The sequence below is a fragment of the Balaenoptera musculus genome, chromosome 11 (genome assembly GCF_009873245.2).
Source record: "Balaenoptera musculus isolate JJ_BM4_2016_0621 chromosome 11, mBalMus1.pri.v3, whole genome shotgun sequence".
In the NCBI taxonomy this organism is placed as follows: Eukaryota; Metazoa; Chordata; class Mammalia; order Artiodactyla; family Balaenopteridae; genus Balaenoptera; species Balaenoptera musculus.
The window spans coordinates 70,529,894-70,547,430 of NC_045795.1; the positions used below are offsets into that span (position 1 = coordinate 70,529,894).

General features: G+C 42.1%; 1 protein-coding gene across 4 annotated transcripts in view; it reads right to left on the reverse strand.

Annotated features, from left to right (window-relative positions):
• ERC2 (ELKS/RAB6-interacting/CAST family member 2) overlaps positions 1 to 17,537 on the reverse strand; it is a 962,898-nt gene that overhangs the window by 112,811 nt on the left and 832,550 nt on the right. The window lies entirely within an intron of this gene.

A 17,537-nucleotide genomic window follows, 5' to 3' on the forward strand; every position in this document is an offset into this window, starting at 1 on the left:
TTTGCTTTAATTCTTTTTCTGAGTCTTCCTAACGATAAACTCCATCTACCTTCTGGTCTTCAATATCATATATCTGACTGGAGGATGGAAATTCACTTGCACCTCAGACCAGTTTCCTTCCCAGGCGATCCTCCTGGGTCTTATAGGATGTCCTTAATCAGAACCACATTACTCAGCAAGAGGAAGTCCTTGCACAGACGCTGGCAAGACACTATGGCAAATTAGTTTCAGAACATGGAAGGTCAGATTGGGAACAAAACCTACAGTTATCTGTTGTGTTTTCTTTAGTTGAGAAAATTAAGGCAGGGTGCCTAACTCTTAAGTAACCAAGATTTGGCTACAGAGCAACCATTTAGGAAAGGAGTTCCAATGGCTGCTGTGTGTCTGCGTGTATATAATACATATATCTATATACATATTACACACGTATATGTGTGTGTTAAATAAACAAAGCATATTTTAATAATGATAACAGCTACTATTTATTGCACTCTTATGTGACAGGCACTATACTAAGCACTTTTCATGTGTTATTTTATTTACTCTTTCAACAAACTGGCATGGTAGAGATTCTCTTTGTTTTTCTTTTACGGATGAAAAAAAAACCCCCTGAGATTAAAGGGGATTTGAGCCACAAAATTAGTCATAGAGCCATAAGTTGAACTCGGGGTGCCTGACTCCTGAACCTGTGTTTTTAACCACGGTGGTATAATGAGCCCTAGAAAGTCTCATCAGTTCCACTGAGATGGGTGCCCAAGCTCACTCTCAAAAAAATACAAATTTCCTGACGGTGGGGATGAGGAGCCTATTACTTCACTAACACATGAGTGTGAAAGGCTTCGGGCAGATGGAGGGGTGGGTGTGAGAAAAGGGAGAAATTGTTGCAGAAACCCAGGACCTACCTCCTTCACAATTTTGCACAGGATTAGCCTGCCTGGGGAGACTCAGAGAACCAGAAGGACCAGGGGGCTTAGCGGGAACCTGTCCCCCACCCAACTTCAAACTGACAGCCTTCCCTTCTCATGAATGGGCTGGCCCGAGAGATTTGGAGCAAGAAACATTTCCAGTGTGTCTCTACCTTAACTAACACCATGGGGGCAGCTAACAATTACAAAAGGAATGAACTTTTTCATCAAACGCCCTTCCATAAAACCATTTCCCAGGAAATGTAACACAGCATGGAGCTAGCCGACTGCAATTTTCCACCAACAATGAGCATCGTGGGGCACAGGTACTATATTTAAACGATTTTCCTCCAGCTTTTTGGCAAGGCTCTCTCTCAAGGAGACTTAGAGTTGAGCTGAGGTCTCATTCCCCTCCGGCCAGCAGGATAGGAATGTTTAAAGCGGCCCTGTCTCTTCAACACCCATGTGTAAAACGCCAATAAACAAGCCAGCAAAGACCTGCAGGCCTAATTGCCTTTTAACTCCACCAAGATGATAAACTCCCTGAGTAAGGAAGGAAAGACTCCCAGGGATTTAACAAGTTTATCTGCCTGCCACTTGAACATTTTCTGTCTGCCTACACTTCAGTGAATTCACCAATAAAAGGATAAAAGGGCCCCGAACCTCAGACCCCTCAATGGCCAAGAAGCCACAGATTCAAAACGTATGCCCAGCAAAAATCAACCCGTTAACTGAACTTTGTTTCACGTGTTTGCAAGGTCGAGTGCAAGGAAAGTGGGGCCACTTGCCTGTTTCTAGCATCAGCCATTTCCCTTTTTTTGACTAAGGCCTACAAATCTTTACCTACAATAAAGAAAACTGTTCTCACCAAGAAACGGGAAAGGCAACTCATCCAGAAACCTCTAAATTTCAACTCGGGGGACTGTAATGACAGGAGAGAAGCCACACGGGCCATAGTGGTCAGTTCTGCAGGGACATCTTTTATCTCTCCCTCCCTGAACTGACTTTGGAGTTTAGCATTTGAGTTGTTTTTGTGGATTTGTACCCTACCACCCAGAAGAAGAATTCTGAGAACTCTGTACAAATTGGAATTCAATTGGAAAAAGCAAAGTAAAACAAAACCAAAAGACTTGGAGGTAGTACAGGGAGGTAGTGCCGTTCAAGACATGAAAGAAAGGTGAATGGGCATAACCTCTCTGGGAGGTCACTTCATGACATTTATCAATATAAACGTGCAACTTTCCTTTTAGGAATTAATTCTAAAGAAATTATTGGACAAGTGCATAAAGGTGAAGCACAAGGAGCTATAGCATTCTCATAGGAAATATTTAAAAAGAACTACATTCTCATCATTAAGGACTGGTTAAATAATGCAAAAATTCTATACTCTGCAGCTAGAAAAAGGATGCTGTATATATATATATATATGTATATGTATATAGGTATACAGCTGTTAGTGTGAAAAGGTGTCCAACCTACAACATTAAGTTCAAAAAGCAAGTTATAAAAACATGTACAGTATGATTTCATTCTTTTTTTTCCCCAGAGGCTTGACATAGAAAAAGAACTAGGAAGACACATAGTTCATCAAAATGTTAGTATTTCTGGATGGTGGAATTCTTTTGCAAAGACTTCTGAATTATTTGAAATCTTTAAATAATGAAAATGCATTGCCTTTAAAATCAGTTAAAGCACTAAAGCTAAAAAATAAAACATTCTGCCACCACCACTACTCTCCTGATCACCAGGAAGAGAACCCTATCTGAAAGAACTTTACGGAAAGATCCAGTTTTCCTTTCTCAAGGAGACACAAGTAAAGAACGTTAAAGGATTTGGTCTTGATTTATCATCACATATAGTTGTTATTCCAGTATATTTTCCAATGAGATGAGAATGAACAGTGAAACTACAAGTGGGCTCAAAATCCCAGGGGGGTGTATTTTCTTGGTGGCCCATGCTCCTCTCTACCCTTAAATCAGGGTAAAACGCTGAGAGCTCCTCTATTAAGCTGACCTGTTCCACTTAATAAAACAAGAGCAGCCCTAGAGTAGGGTGCTTGCCAAATGAAAAATCTGAAACACTGTTTTTCTATTAAAATCTCGTCCATGTTTTTCCTATTGGAACCTGGAAACTGGACAAATTCTGAAGGAATCTAAAGGAATTTCTTTAGAAAAGAATTCTGTTAACACCAAAAGCTCCCCAAGCACTACACAAAGCAAATGCTAGAATGTATTACGTTGAAACGTGAAAACAGAAGTTCAAACCCACAGTGATGTGTCCTTCACACCAGGCTTTGTGTTTATCAGGGCTTATTCGTTTGTACACTTATCCCTGTACATTTTCTTCATCTCCCTGCTTCATAATTTCATAATCAGTTCCAGATTTCCTATTTCTTTCACATTGTAAGGCATGGAATCCTGGATTTGGGATATGCAAGATTTAAGGGTATGGAAGAGTGGAAAGTATGATAAAAATAAAATCAAAATGGAAGTTTTGTTTCATACCCACTGAGAATTAACAAATTGAGTGCATGCCTCAGTACCCATTTGACCCTCAGAAACTGTTAGAACATGGACACGTGTATAAGAATTTCACGTGTAAAAGATCCTTTGGTTGGGAAATCTCCTTACCAGTGGATGGAGCTATGGGAAACTAAAAGGGTTCGCACATCAATGATGGGTACGGCTGCCAAAGCACTATCGCGCTACTCTCAGAATTCAGAACTCTGTCCCTAGATTATAAAACAGTAAACTGAAATGTCAGCTTAATCTAGGATAAACTTCATCTCTAGAGTTAAAGCCAACTAGCCTCTCAACTGGTTTCAATTGGAGGTTTCTTTGAAGGAATGTTCTCAAATTCATTAAAGAAATTTCACTGACTTCACAGACTTTGGCATTAAATAGATAACCTGAGCTCTTCATTGCCCTGCAAAATGACTGTTCACCTTGAAGCTCTGCAAACTGGGATTAAGTTGGCCGTTTGCTTTTTACCATGAAGATGACTCCCCTCCACTGATCACTGAGTCTTGGGGCAATCACCTGGTTGATCAATGATATCAAATTTATCTCCATAATGTGTCTCTTTTAAAACGCACATCCTTTCATGGGTTGGCTTTGTTACGGTTTGTGCTTTAGATGTAGTAGTGCTGCTTGATATTAGTGATTTCCCTCAATAAAAACAAAAACAAACAAAACAAAAACAAAAAAAACCCTTTAGGACACATATCATGTTTTAAAAACCCAAGTTTAACTTTTCAACTGACTTGAAAGATCGGTGGTGTTTTCAGATGCATAAACTCATTTTTAAATTCTGCCTTGAATTTCACCTACTGAAATGCCAAAAGGCTGAGGCATCTCATCAGACTCTGGTGTGCTCTTTGGAGCAACATTTACTTGCTTTTCACAGTGACTCTGCACATTCCAAAGACAGCGCAGCATAAACACATACACCAGCCTTTAGCTTTCACCCTCTAACCCCACCGTCTGCTTCCTGCGCACCCCATAATCTAAAACATCTCCTCTTCACAGGTATATGGTCTTGGATTTGTCATGGTGAACGCGAGACTTTACAAGGCCAATAAAATGACAGCTGCACGGAGGGGACGGGGTGGCTTTTACCGACTCTGACTCTAAAACACCACTGCCTTCAACTCCCAGGGATCAGGAACTTGAAAGCACTCCGATTCACTTAGCTCTGTGTTTGTCATAAAGTTAAGGCTAATCAGATTTCCCCCAACTTGCAGCCCTATCTTAAATCCCCAAGCTTCTCCTATGCAAACTTAACTGATGGAAGATGTGATTATGCCTTCTCAGGTCATAAATTCTAGATATTTATAACATAACTGTTGTCATTTAGGTCAATTAAGATGCTTTTACTGGCTCAGAACAACTACCTATGGGGCTTGTCCAATACTCTGGCAGTGGTTTATGACCCTGAGGGTGATTTTATCTTATAGAGGATATGAATGATGACCGCATGCGAAAATGGTCAGGAGGCTCTTGAAGCACTTTCCCCGCATTATGATTATCTGCACCCATTTCCACTCTGTCTCTGGAAGTTCAGACCCCTTCCTTACCCATTAAAACCACTGTTTGACTCTATAATTTCCCCTAGAGTTGGTTTCTTTAATCACCTTTTTTCCTCCAAAGACCTGAGAGGGAGGTAACACCTGAGACACTCTGATAAAACTCCCAAGTGGTGGGTTGGCTAAACATCCAGCTGGGAAATGCCAGGCTTTTTCACATGTATAACGTGTACCTGTAGACAAGTGGGTTTTACTTTTCACATGGGGCAAACTGCTCTGTCGTGAAAAGTAGAATAGGGTGACAATAAAGAAAGAAAGGAATATATTTGAGGATTTCATGCAGACAGGTTACAGCTTCTCCGTTTCCCTTGTGAAGTATCACTTATCTACCACTGTCTCCCTCCTGCTGTTTTTCCTTTCAACAAGAACCCTAAGCACCCACTATATTCCAGGCACTGTGCTGGGGGGTAGGGAATACAGAGATCCAGAAACTCCTAGGTTGGCTGGAGACGTAGGCACATTAAGAATTATAATACAAAGTGTTAATAGGCAACAAGAGAGTCCTGCACAGCAAATTCTGGAAGCCCTGAGAAGTGGCATTTCCACTTTTGGAGGGGAGGGAGTTCTTTAGGGAAGGCTCCTTGGAAAAAAAGAATTCCTAGTCTGAGGCTTAGGAAATGCAAGGAGACAGCTAGGCCAGCTGGGGGAGAAGAGCGCTGCCAGCAGGGAGGGCACGAGCAGGGCCCATGAGGAAGGCAGAGGACCCCTGGGGAATGCAAAGGAGGCTGGTGTCCTGGAGCACCGCATACCTGACAGGCAGCGGTGAGGGCTGAGGCTAGAAAGGAAAGCCAGGACAAGATCCTGGAGGGCTTTGTATTCATGTAACATAAGCTGTTACTTTTCTTGTTCAAAGGAGACCTGGTATAAATGGCACCTTTTCACAAAACCAACTGGATGGAGCTGAAAGAACTATTTTTTTTTTCTCTCCCCAATCTATTTTGCTCCATGCTTCAATCAACAGCTGGCATTGGAAAATCCTCCGGCCAAACATGACAAACAGAATTGTCTGAAACTTTGGTCACACCTTCCTTGGTAGAGAAAGAACACTTTGCTCTTGATTAGCAAACCAACAGTATTTGTAGAAGCCAGGTAAAACATCCAAAATTCTACCTGGTAAACATATACCAAGCGCTGACCCCATACGAGGCACTGTCCTGGGGATGAGTCAGAAATGTGGCGGAGGAGGTGTGACCTCGGCGTGCAGTGTGATTTGGATGTACACAGTGACACACCCTGGGTTTTAGAATTTAAAGGTCTTTTATAATTTGATTTTTTCTTGCAATTCTGATGATAATTTGCTTGAGTTTGGCCACAAAACAAAACAGAAAAACCAACACAACATCTACTAGGTGAAAGGAGGGCACTCGTGTGGAAAACACGCTACAGCAATGGCATTTGAAAGTGTGCAGTATGGGAAAATGCAAGCTACTGGCAATTTCCCTCAAATTAGCTGCTTAAATGTACGACAGAGATCCAGGCTCAGAAAGTGACAGTGATGATCCAGGCGGTCACAAGTTTCTCAAAATGATCAAATTGTAGTTCATTTTCAAGAGTCCTTTGGAAGTTTTTGGCTGCTATTAACATTTTAAAATACTTGACTTGTTTATAGCCTACCTTGTTGCAAAAAGGATTAAAGCACCTAAGACCACATAGAAGAGGCTCATATTACTGGAGAAGGGAGGAGTGGGGGCTTGAGTTACATCTGCCATGCAAAGGTCAAGTTGGTTCCAACTGGGACTTGGACAGTGCTGATGAAACGCAAAGCTTTTCTAAAACAGGCTATTCCGATTGAATACACAATTCTACAGCAGCTGGGTGACAGGCAGGCGCTACGAACCCATTTCTAGAGGAAGTCTGGGAACCATGAGCTTCATCAGCTGCATGGAAATCCCACATACAGAATTCACATTCTTTCATTGGTCTCTATGCCCAAATGTGTATTTACACATTTACACATGTTTGACCCCTAGGACAGTGCAGGGTGGAGGCACGGGCTCCACTGCCTGGTTTGCATTTCAGTTTCACCACTGGAGCAAGTAAGTCACCTAACCTTTCACTTCTTCAGTTTCTTCATCTGGAAATGTAGCTAATAGGAGTCTTCATCTCAGAGGATTATTGCGAAGATTGTAAGAATTAATACATGTAAACGGTGCCTGGCACTTATTAAGTGCTCAATAAATGTTAGCTATAATTATTATTTTCCAGTCTTCTGTTAAGCACAGAGAGAACAGCAGAAATAGACCATTGCTTTGTCATAAGGGACTTGTTGTCTAGCTGGAGACAAGATCACCATAGGGGAAACCATGGTGATCAGGAAAAGGGAATTCTGGGGAAAATTGAGTTAGAATTCTTAAGAGTCTCAGGAGTTCAGGAGAGGAGGAGATAATGCCATTTCCAAAATTTTAGGGGAGGCTTCCTAAAGGAACATATCTAGGCTGAATCCAATAGGTAGGATTTAGACAGAAAATAGGGCATTTCATATAATGGCAAATAATACAAAGACATGGAAAGAAGAATGAACACTATATATTTTTAGAAGAGGAAAAAGTATCTCATTATCTTGGAGTGGTGGAAAATGTATAAAAACTGCCTGGGGGACCCATTTGGGAGGAATATGAGGATAAGGCAGAGGTAATTGAACCTAATGTGGTTGGAAACAGGAGGAACTGGCAATCTGTCATCAGGGGAGGGACGCAGAGAAAGTGGCATTTCAGGAAGGTAAGCCTGGCTGAGGCACGCAGGTTGGATGGGCTGAGAAAGTTCTGAGTCAGGGAAACCACCAAGATGCCGCCAGAGGGGTGAGGTGATACGGCCCACAATGGACTTGTACTGAGAGGACAGATAGGAAGTGGTGGATGGGAAAGGTGCTCTGTGGGTAGAACTGGCTCGCCTTGGTCAGTGACCATACATCTAGACCTGAGGTTGAAATGCACAGAATCTAGAGTCCCATATTTTGGGTTTCAGGCCCAGCTCTGCCACTCAGCAGCCTTGGATCCAGGGCTCTGACTCAGTGTAAGCTCAGTTTCTTCCTTAGCAAAATGGAAGCAAGAGTGCCTATTTCATACCGACGAAAAGGACTTAGCACAACACCTGGCTCACACCAAAGTGGTCAAAAAAGGTTAGCCATTTGTTTGGTGTTGGTATGATAAAGAAGACAGAAAAAATGAGGGCAAGAAAATAGAGTCTCTATATTTGGTCCCTAAGTCACTGAGAGAGACACAGTCCTAACCGCTCCCCGGTTCCCTCCTCAGGAGACCTCATTAACATTTAACACGAGCCATTTAATGTCTTGTAGACAAATAGAGGTGTCAGTATGAATAGACACTCATTTGTTGTATCCCCTTTATTACATACCTAATATACTTCTATCTCACCATGGAAACCAACTCTTTCCAAAAATGTCAGACCGAAGGAAAATGGTGATAACTTTGCTTCATTTACAAGAAATAGCTAAAGAGGTAAGAACTTTGTACTTTATTTCATAAGAAGTGGGAGGAAAAAAGACGACACACTGTACCAGTGATTACCTGCCCATTTTAAGCCCTGTCAGCAACACAAAGACTTAAACTGAAGCTAAATCTAGGGCACGTTATCCCTTTAAGCCCCTCTGTTAACTTAAGGGGACGGAAAGGCATGTCTGCATTTCTACAGGAGGTTCGTGGTAGGTTCAGAAAACTTTTAAAGAGGTGCTTTATTATCTCAGGTAGGTGTGTTCCAAAGAATCTAAACTGAATGTACTTTTGTTTTAGTTCCTGAAAATGTTTCTCATCTACCTGTTTCCCAGAGTCCATCTTGCACAATGCAAATTACAGAGGTAAGTCATGCTGACCTAGTATGTCTGGAATGAAAAGCTAAGGAAGTGGGCAACACTGGGAAACTCTTCATCAGCATTCCTTTTTGACCCTTGAAGAACTGTCCTTGATGGCCCTGAGAGTGTGAGCCTTTGCATCACTGTTAAGCTGCAAGGTATTTGGAAACAAAGTTTTGAGAAAAGCCACAAAAATCAAAGGAGATAAGGCAAAATGACCTGCTGCTGATTAGTGCTGATAATCAGCTCTGGTGGTCACCAAAGTTAGGACTTCCAACCCTTCAAGAAACTAGCAGGAGAGAAATGATGGAGTAACTCCCCCACGTCTGCTAATGCATATTTGCTAAGGAATGGATGCTCCAGTCCACAGGCCATCCTAGACCATGGATGAGCAATGATCACTTTTTCTAGCCTTTACACATGCAACTGGCTAATATACACCACTAATGAGCTTTTAATAGCCAGCCCTGCTTCCATACTGGATATAGCCCAAGCCAGTGACTGCTTTCATTACAGAAGGAAATAAATGGCTTCTCAAGGTTCTTCAGAAAAGGTGGCATTGGAAAAGTAACCCCTAACAGATGCACGGCACAGAAGAATTGCTACTGCTCACCAAAGACGTAAAACCTAAATAAAAATACCTTTAGCTACCACAGAAGCTCCACAAGCACCTTAAACTTGTCATCTGTGCATAAGAACACAGGTTGTAGGGCCTCTCAGACCTGGAGTTCTGTTCAACACGTAAGAGCCATGTAACCTTGGCCAAGCAACATCTCTGAGTACCAGTTCCTAGCCTTTAAAATGGAGCCAATATCTACCTACCTCTTTGGACATCATACAGGTCAAATGGATTAACACATATAAAGCATTTAGATTATGCCTGGCATGTGAGAATTATTCTATAAATATTAGTTACTGCTATTAATGTAAAATCAAGAAAAGAACCACCTCTACCCCACTACACAGTGTTGTTATTCAGGGCTATGAGTAAATTCTGATCAGTGGAAAAATCCTCCCTGAATGAGACAGAAACACAGAAAAATTTGGCTTCAGCTTCATAATACTGTTGAGTCAACTGTTTCTCTAGAAATTTCCCTTTTCTCTGGGTCCATTTTAACAATCATCTTTAGCACAACAAATCAGATTAGTCATGTGGGTGATCCAGTATTGTCACTTTAATACTTGGAAGCTATAAGTGTATAGACAAGATTAGTGGGAGGACAAGTAACTTAAAGTCATGGAACCATGGGACCATGGAGCTGCCTAGGACTTTGAAAACCTTTTAGTTTAACTGCTTCATGATACAGACACCAAGAGGGAAAGTATCTTACCTCGGGCCGCAAGGGACAGAGGAAGGACTAAAATCCTCAGTCCGGGACATTTTGGCCACTGCCACTTTTAACTCAGGAGATTAGCTGTTCTTTGGAGTTTCAGTAGAACTTGACTGTAAAATCATCTTGACTTGGTGCCATTTATTGATGGGGAGGAAGGGGCTGAGGTCATATTTTAGCTACTGATTCAGTTCTTTCAATGGTTACTGATACATTTAGGCTTACTTTCTATTTTATTTTGGGTCAATTTTGGAAATGTTTATTTTTTCAGGAAATTGTTCATTGTATCTGGTTTTAAAAATATATTGGCACAAAGTTAGTCATAACACCTTGTATAATAAAAACAAGTCCCTATTGTATCTGTAGTTATGTCTCTATCTTACTTCCTAATGAAGCATGTTGTAGCTTCTCTACTTTCTTTCTCCTGTCTGGCCTGAACAAAGGTTAGACTATAGAAGAGTTGTCCAACAGAACTTTCTGCCACCACGGAAATCTTCCACTATGTGCTTGTACAATATGGAGAGACCTGCACTGTCCAACACTGCAGCAGTAGCCCCTAGCTCAATGTGGTTATTGAGCCCTTAAAATATGACTGAGGAACTGAATTAAAATTTTTATTTAATTTTAATTAATTTATATTTAAATAGTCACATGTGGCTAGTGGTTATCACATTGGACAACACAGGTAGATATAAAACCTTTTCAAAGATTTAGCTTTTCCTGGATCATTTCTTGTTACCGTTGATGTTCGCTATGCAGACCTATGCAGCACTCTATTGAGACCTGAATTCCTTCTTCCTTGGATCCAAGTCCCAAAGGCTTAGTAGAAAAAGTCTGTGAAAAAGGTTACTGAAGAGAAAAGCTGAAAAGCTGAAGGCCTCCCAGATGAAAGCCAAGCCAGAAACCTGGCTGTTAAGAATATTTTCTCTCCTCTGAAAAATGAATTAGTTGAATCCAATGTGACACTGAAAGGAAAATCAAAATGCTTGAAGAGTAGGTTGTGGACTTGAACACCCATGTAACTGGATTCCTCCTTGGGACTGAAGGCTCTGACACATGATACTTTGTAGAGAGGGTCCTGCTAGCCTTGCTGAAATCTGGACACCAAGGGCCTTTTTTATATGGGGAATTTTTAATATAAATAGACTTGAGAACCAGAAGCTTAGCTACCCAGGGATTTCTGCCATTTGGGACTAAGTAAGGATGGAAGCAACAGGAAAAAGAAACAGATGAACCACTGTAAAGGGATGAGAAGAAATCTCCTTCTGACTAGAGGGAGTCAGTCTCCAGGCTTGAAGGTGAGAGCCACCCTCCATAAAATAAGAATTCATCACACTTCCATTCCACGGTCCTCCAGGTCTTGCTGTACTTTGTGCCATCATACAATATATATTGTGAAACTCAATATCAGAAGGGATGCCCAGGCAGGGTGACGGGGAGGCCGCAGCTCCCAGAGACAATCAGAAGTCACTGAGCAATGAATTCTGGAGGCTTAGGCTTTTTCTGCTTTGATGGCTGGGGTTGGGGGCAAGGGGCAAGTCTTACCCCAAAGGGACTCGAAAACACCAGAAATAAAGAGAATGAACCTAAAACACAACGAAACTTATGGTGATTTGGAGAGCACTGCAGGTAAAGTTAGCCTATGATTTCAAATTTTCCTGGTGATTTTACTACAGTACTTCAAGGTGTCTTATAATATCCTTGTCTCTTGCTACTTTTGAATTGTACTCTAAATGGCGGGAGAATCCTAACCACTTACATTATGTAGTTATACCCAGAAAGTTACAGACTCGCGTATCAGCTGTTCCCTGATAATTTGTCTCATTAAACAACTAATTACAGTGCCAGGCACTGTGCCAGGGGCAGGGCTCATAATGGTAAATCATACAGATAAAGGTACTTCTCGTGGATGGATATTCTACTGAAGACAGACAGACAAACATGTTCTCAAATAAACAACATAACATGGTGACAAGTGATATCATGAGTACAAAACAGGTGAATGTGATGGGGAGGGTCTGGAGGACAGGGGAGGCACTTTGGATGGTGTGGTTGGGGAGGGCCACCTCAGCAGTAACAGGCTGAGAACTACACGACAAGAAGTCTTGCAAAGATGGAGGTGAATGGGTTCCAGGCCCAGGAGACAGCAGGCTCAGAGGTTCTGAGGTAGGAATAAGCTTGACATGTTGGAGGGGCAGAAGAAAGCCAGGGTTCCAGGGCTGCAGTGAACCATGGTATGGTGGTAGGAGAGAAGGTGGGCGAGGGATACAGGGGCCAGACCGGAGGGGCTCTTTTGAGTGAGAGTAAGGGCTTTGGATTATAGGTTCATGAAATACTTGAGGCCTGTCTCCTAAAGTACAGTGTCAGCTAAGACAGGTTTTATACTTCCTTACTGACTCTCAAAGCATAGTAGACCCTGATCTGAGTGAGTTTTCCTCAAAGAAAGGGCAGATTACATTGGTGCTTTTTGCTCAATGAGCTGGGCAAGAAACCAAGTTCTTCCAAGAACTCCCCATGTGTCTCTGACCATCAAAGACCCTACTGTGGGGGCTTCACTGAGCTCCGGGGCCTCCCTGGTGGGCACACAGTCAACTCGGGGAGGCCCAAACCCCTTGGCAATCATCCTGCTTCCAGCTCTGGATTTCACGCAAAGATTTTTTTTCCTCTGCCACTGGGAAAAGTACATAAAATAGGTGTGCCACTTGAAAATCAGACAGAGAGTAAATATCCAGGGCAGCTGGGCTGTGATCTAGATAACACGGGAGAATCTAAGAGTGGGAAGTCACGTAACATAAAAATAAGAAAGAAAGAAAGGAAGAAAGAAAGAAAGAAAGAAAGAAAGAAAGAGAGAGAGAGAGAGAGAGAGAGAGAGAGAGAGGAAGAAAGGAAGAAAGAAAGAAAGAAAGAAAAAGAAAGAAAGAAAGAAAAAGAAAGAAAGAAAGAAAGAATGAATCATGGCAGTAATGATTGGTTTGGAAAAAAAAAAAAATAGATGGAAAGAATTTGGAAGGTAACAACTTCCAGATGGTCCGGGTGGTGAAGATAGCTATATATAGAGAAAGAGGGGCTAATTAGTTCCTGGGCCGAGGCCCCAGTTTCTGTTAAGTGAGTGATTGTCTCATGGTGGTTTAGTCCAATACTAAGGGACATACACCACATCGCAAGTAAATTAAGTATTTGGGTTTTTTCCCAAGCAATGGGAATTGCCCAACCTTAATACAATTAATTAAGACTCAATGAATGTTTAATTTAGTTCTGGTGCTTGCACCAGGGACACAATGGGCTCTTTGTTTTGGCTAGGGCTCCTAAATATTGGAAAAAGGGAGGCAGGCTGAAAGAGAGCAAGGGTTAGTCAATAGCTTTCCCCCAAATGCGCAGATGCACAAGTTGGTTTCCAAACGTAACAGCCAATTCAGTGAAACCCAAGAGGTTGCCCTAGGAGGAGGCTGTGGACCTTCCAGGAGGAAAGGAAAATTATTGCCTCACGCCTCTGGGTTGGCACTGAAAGTTATAAGCTAGTCTTTCAAACGCCCTCTCCAAAACTCTAGCTCTGCCAAATAAATGGACCATCTTTACAGTGCATGCTCAACTAAACTCTCATTTGATTTCTTCCTAATTTTGAGTCAGAAATTCCCAGCAGTGAAAAGAAGGTCTGAGAAAATTTAGGAGGTAGGAAGAGTGGTTGGAATGCTCCTTCCAGAATACTGTGACCAAATGGACTGCGTTTGGCTGGCCACTCACCATCACCTGACAGGCGCTGGACAAACACGTGGGGATTTTTATCACTAGAGAATCCACACTACTGGCTCCTGAGAAAACCCCACAAAGAACAACAACAACAAAAAGTGCTTCCGTTTACTGTGTATCTACCGTGTGTCAGCTGTGTGTGGTGTTTCTCACAGATTATCTCATTCAACTTTCGCAACAACTCTGAACAGTCAGCGTTCTCATCATCCCCTGGGGTACACATGCAGAAGCTGAGGCTCTGAGATATTAAGTACTTTGCCCAAGATCTCACAGCTAGTAAATGGAGGAATTGGGATTGCAACCAAGGATGCTTGGCCCTGGAGCCTGCACCTACTCTTGCTCACTCCTGATGCTGTGCTGGGTTACTCTCTAGGTGAACTCCCACGGGGTGGATGAGCTAGAGGGACTGCCAATCAGCTGGCTCTCTCTATGCACACTAGCAGAGGAAGGCGCAACATTTTAGCCAGAGAGCAAATGCGACCTGTACGCCCATCTATATAGCAACTTGCAGAGCTGGCAAATGGTGAGAACGACAGGTGGATCCATAGAACAATGGCTTCCCATCCTGGTCAAGGTGGATCAGAGAACTAATTGGTTGGAGAAGAGAATCAAGGAGGTCCAGGGCATGAATAACTGTGAGGCTCAAGCCTTTTTTTTTTTTTTTTCTGGAATCTGGTCCTGCTCACTCTTAATCCACTGCTGGAAGGCTGTCAAGCTCTGGGAGACAGGGTGAGATGAAGGTAAGGAGGCAAGGATTATTGGCCCAAATTCCCATCGCTCCATTCTCTTGTTTGGTTTCGGTGAAAGCCCAAGGGGTGGCCCAAAGACACCTGGCTTGACCATGGGCTAATTAGCCCCCACCTTCACCTTACCCTATAGGACCTTTAGCAGCCTGAGGTGATTTCAGTCCTAACCTAAAACTTTAAGACTACTCAGAAGATGTAACTCACCTAAACTATCTTAGATTATAAAATTTAGAGCAGAGAAGAAAAGAAGTTGGTTAGCTAGCTAAGTTTCTAAGAGGTTCAATGACTTATGACAGGTCACCAGGTTAGTGGCAAAACCAGGACAAAAAAGGCAAGCATCCAAATTCCTAGTATGTGGCCTTCCCATTATATCATCCTGTCATTTTTTCCCGAGTATCCACTAGTTGTCCAGTGGTCCATCTATGCATTCAGTCAAGAGAATCCTTATTGCCTACTATCTGCAAGGCATTGGAAAGTGCAAATATAAGTAACTCTACTCTTTTGTGGGCTTTCGTGGGTTCTAAGACAAGTAACTGATGACTTGTACTGTGCCTGATCTACAGAAGCACTCAACAGAAGTTTGCTAAAGAGATGCATGAAAGCACCCGGATAACATAACTCAGGGAAGACTAAAAAGAGCTAGAAATACCCCTGGATTTCAATACAATTGGAAGAGTACCTGGTGCAGAGAAGGCACTTCAAACTATTTATTGAATGAACGAATAAGTGAATGAACAAACAGACGTGTCTCCAGCATAATCTGCACTGCTGGGCTTTAAGAACACTAGGCAATAGCGACTGTGGAGTAATTACTCCCTCACATGACCTTTGCGAGGGGATCTTGTGTTAGTTCAGGAGGTAAGATCTCAGGACTCTGGAATCAGAAAGACCTACACTGCAGGAATCCTGCTGTGCCACCTACTCACCATATGTCCTTGGCAAGTCAGTACCTTGTCCTCTCCAATTCTTGCCCAGTAAGAGGGCAAAATAATACAGCCTCCCTTATTAGGCTGGTGGGAAGATTAGAACTTGGTAAAGTAAAATGCTCAAGAAATACAAGCAATTCCTATGGGAATTCTTTCAAACTTAACTAAAAGCTTCTCTATTTTATCCATCCTTCCGCCCATCCATCCATTTATTTACCTATTTGTACTTTCTATTCACCAGGCATTATCTTAGCATTCTGGAAGTACTAACACATTCAATCCTCATAACAACCCAATGTGTCAGGTACCATTATCTTCCATTTTACAAACAAGGAAAACAAACAGCAAAGAGGTTAAGTGACTTTCCAAAGTCACATAGCTACAAAGTGACCAAGGCAGGAGTCCCATGCAGGCAGCCTGGCCTCTGAGTCCGTGCACTTGGTCGCTGTGCTATGCTGCTTGCCAACAGCGAAAGGAGGCTCACTTCCTGTCCCCTGAAAACATAAATGGTCTTTTCACCACTATTCCCACATGGTTCAAAAGACTACTTTTCACAAGACTAATACCTAATACTTAAAAAAATATGTGATCATCAAAATGGTCATGTCAGCCTGGCAAGGCATAGCTATAGCTCTGAACCCACTTGTTAGAGGAGGGACATGGTTCACTGAAGCAAACAGCACCAGGACACTGGTGACTAGATGCTCACCACCCACAGCTCCTATAGCACCATCAGGCTGATGATGTGGTTTCTCCATCCACGGCATGACCGGGTTGGTCTGGGACCTCAATTTGATGCCAGGCAAAGCACAAGATGTCCAGACAACTCTGGTGGCATTTCTTGCCTTGGAGGATTCAGCCACTGCTTCAAGTGTCATCTTCTGAACTCTGTCCTATATCTCTAATTCTTCATCATCATAATCATATTTATAATCATAATTTAAAAACAGGTTTTAATCTTTAGCAATATAAGCCAGAGACTTCATATATGTTATCTCAGATAACCCTGTAATAACCACATGAGTTAGGTGTTGCTGTCCACATTTTAAAACTGGAGTGCAGAGTTTCCTTTATTTCTTTATTTCTCTGCCAGGCCTATGCCCATGGTTAACCAGTTAGTCTAGCTGGGAGTGGGCACATACCCAGGTCACTCTTTCCACTACTCCATTCTGCCTGCCCTTTGTATGGCACAAAGCTCCATGACCCTCTCATGAGGATAATTTTATTATCTATGGATGAGAAATTACACAATGACAAAAATGTATCAGGGATACATCAACCCTTTTAAATTATTTTGTATTTTATCAACCACACCAAATCTACGTATATTTGAAAAACAGTCAACTATACTATATTATCTATCAATCCAGTGGTTAGACGGCACATTTGGGCATTTTATAAAATAACTGTGTCCCTTGCCCACAGAGTTTCTGAAAATGCAGGAACCACTGGCAAGCATATGTGTCTCCCTCTACTGGGCTATGAGTTCCTTAGGGACTGCTTCTTACTTCAGTGCTTAGCATATAAAAGGTGTTTAATTTAACATGTGTTGACAGAGCAGATACATTCATAAACACTCAATGGCCTTTCATTCATTCAAGAAATATTTATTGAGTACCTTCTATGTGCCAGGCACTGGTCTAGAACCTGGGGCCATAGCAGTGAAAAAATGGAAATAGATGAAATAGATGAAATGGATGAACTCATACACAGTAAATCATAAGCATGTGAATTAATATATACAACCTAACTGGGAGGCAGATATCCATTATTCTCATTTAAAAGGTAAATGAAGTTAATAAGTGACTTGCCTCTTGTGCCCAGCAAGTTGGGGGCAACAAGCCAGGAGAGGAGCTCTTATAAAGTTGTCGCTGAGACACATTACTTTTATTCTAATGCAAAGGCTTCCAGGTGATTAATATCCTCAGACTGTAGCAACTAGATTATCAAGCTTATATTGCCAATATGAGTAAAAACAATAATCTCTAAC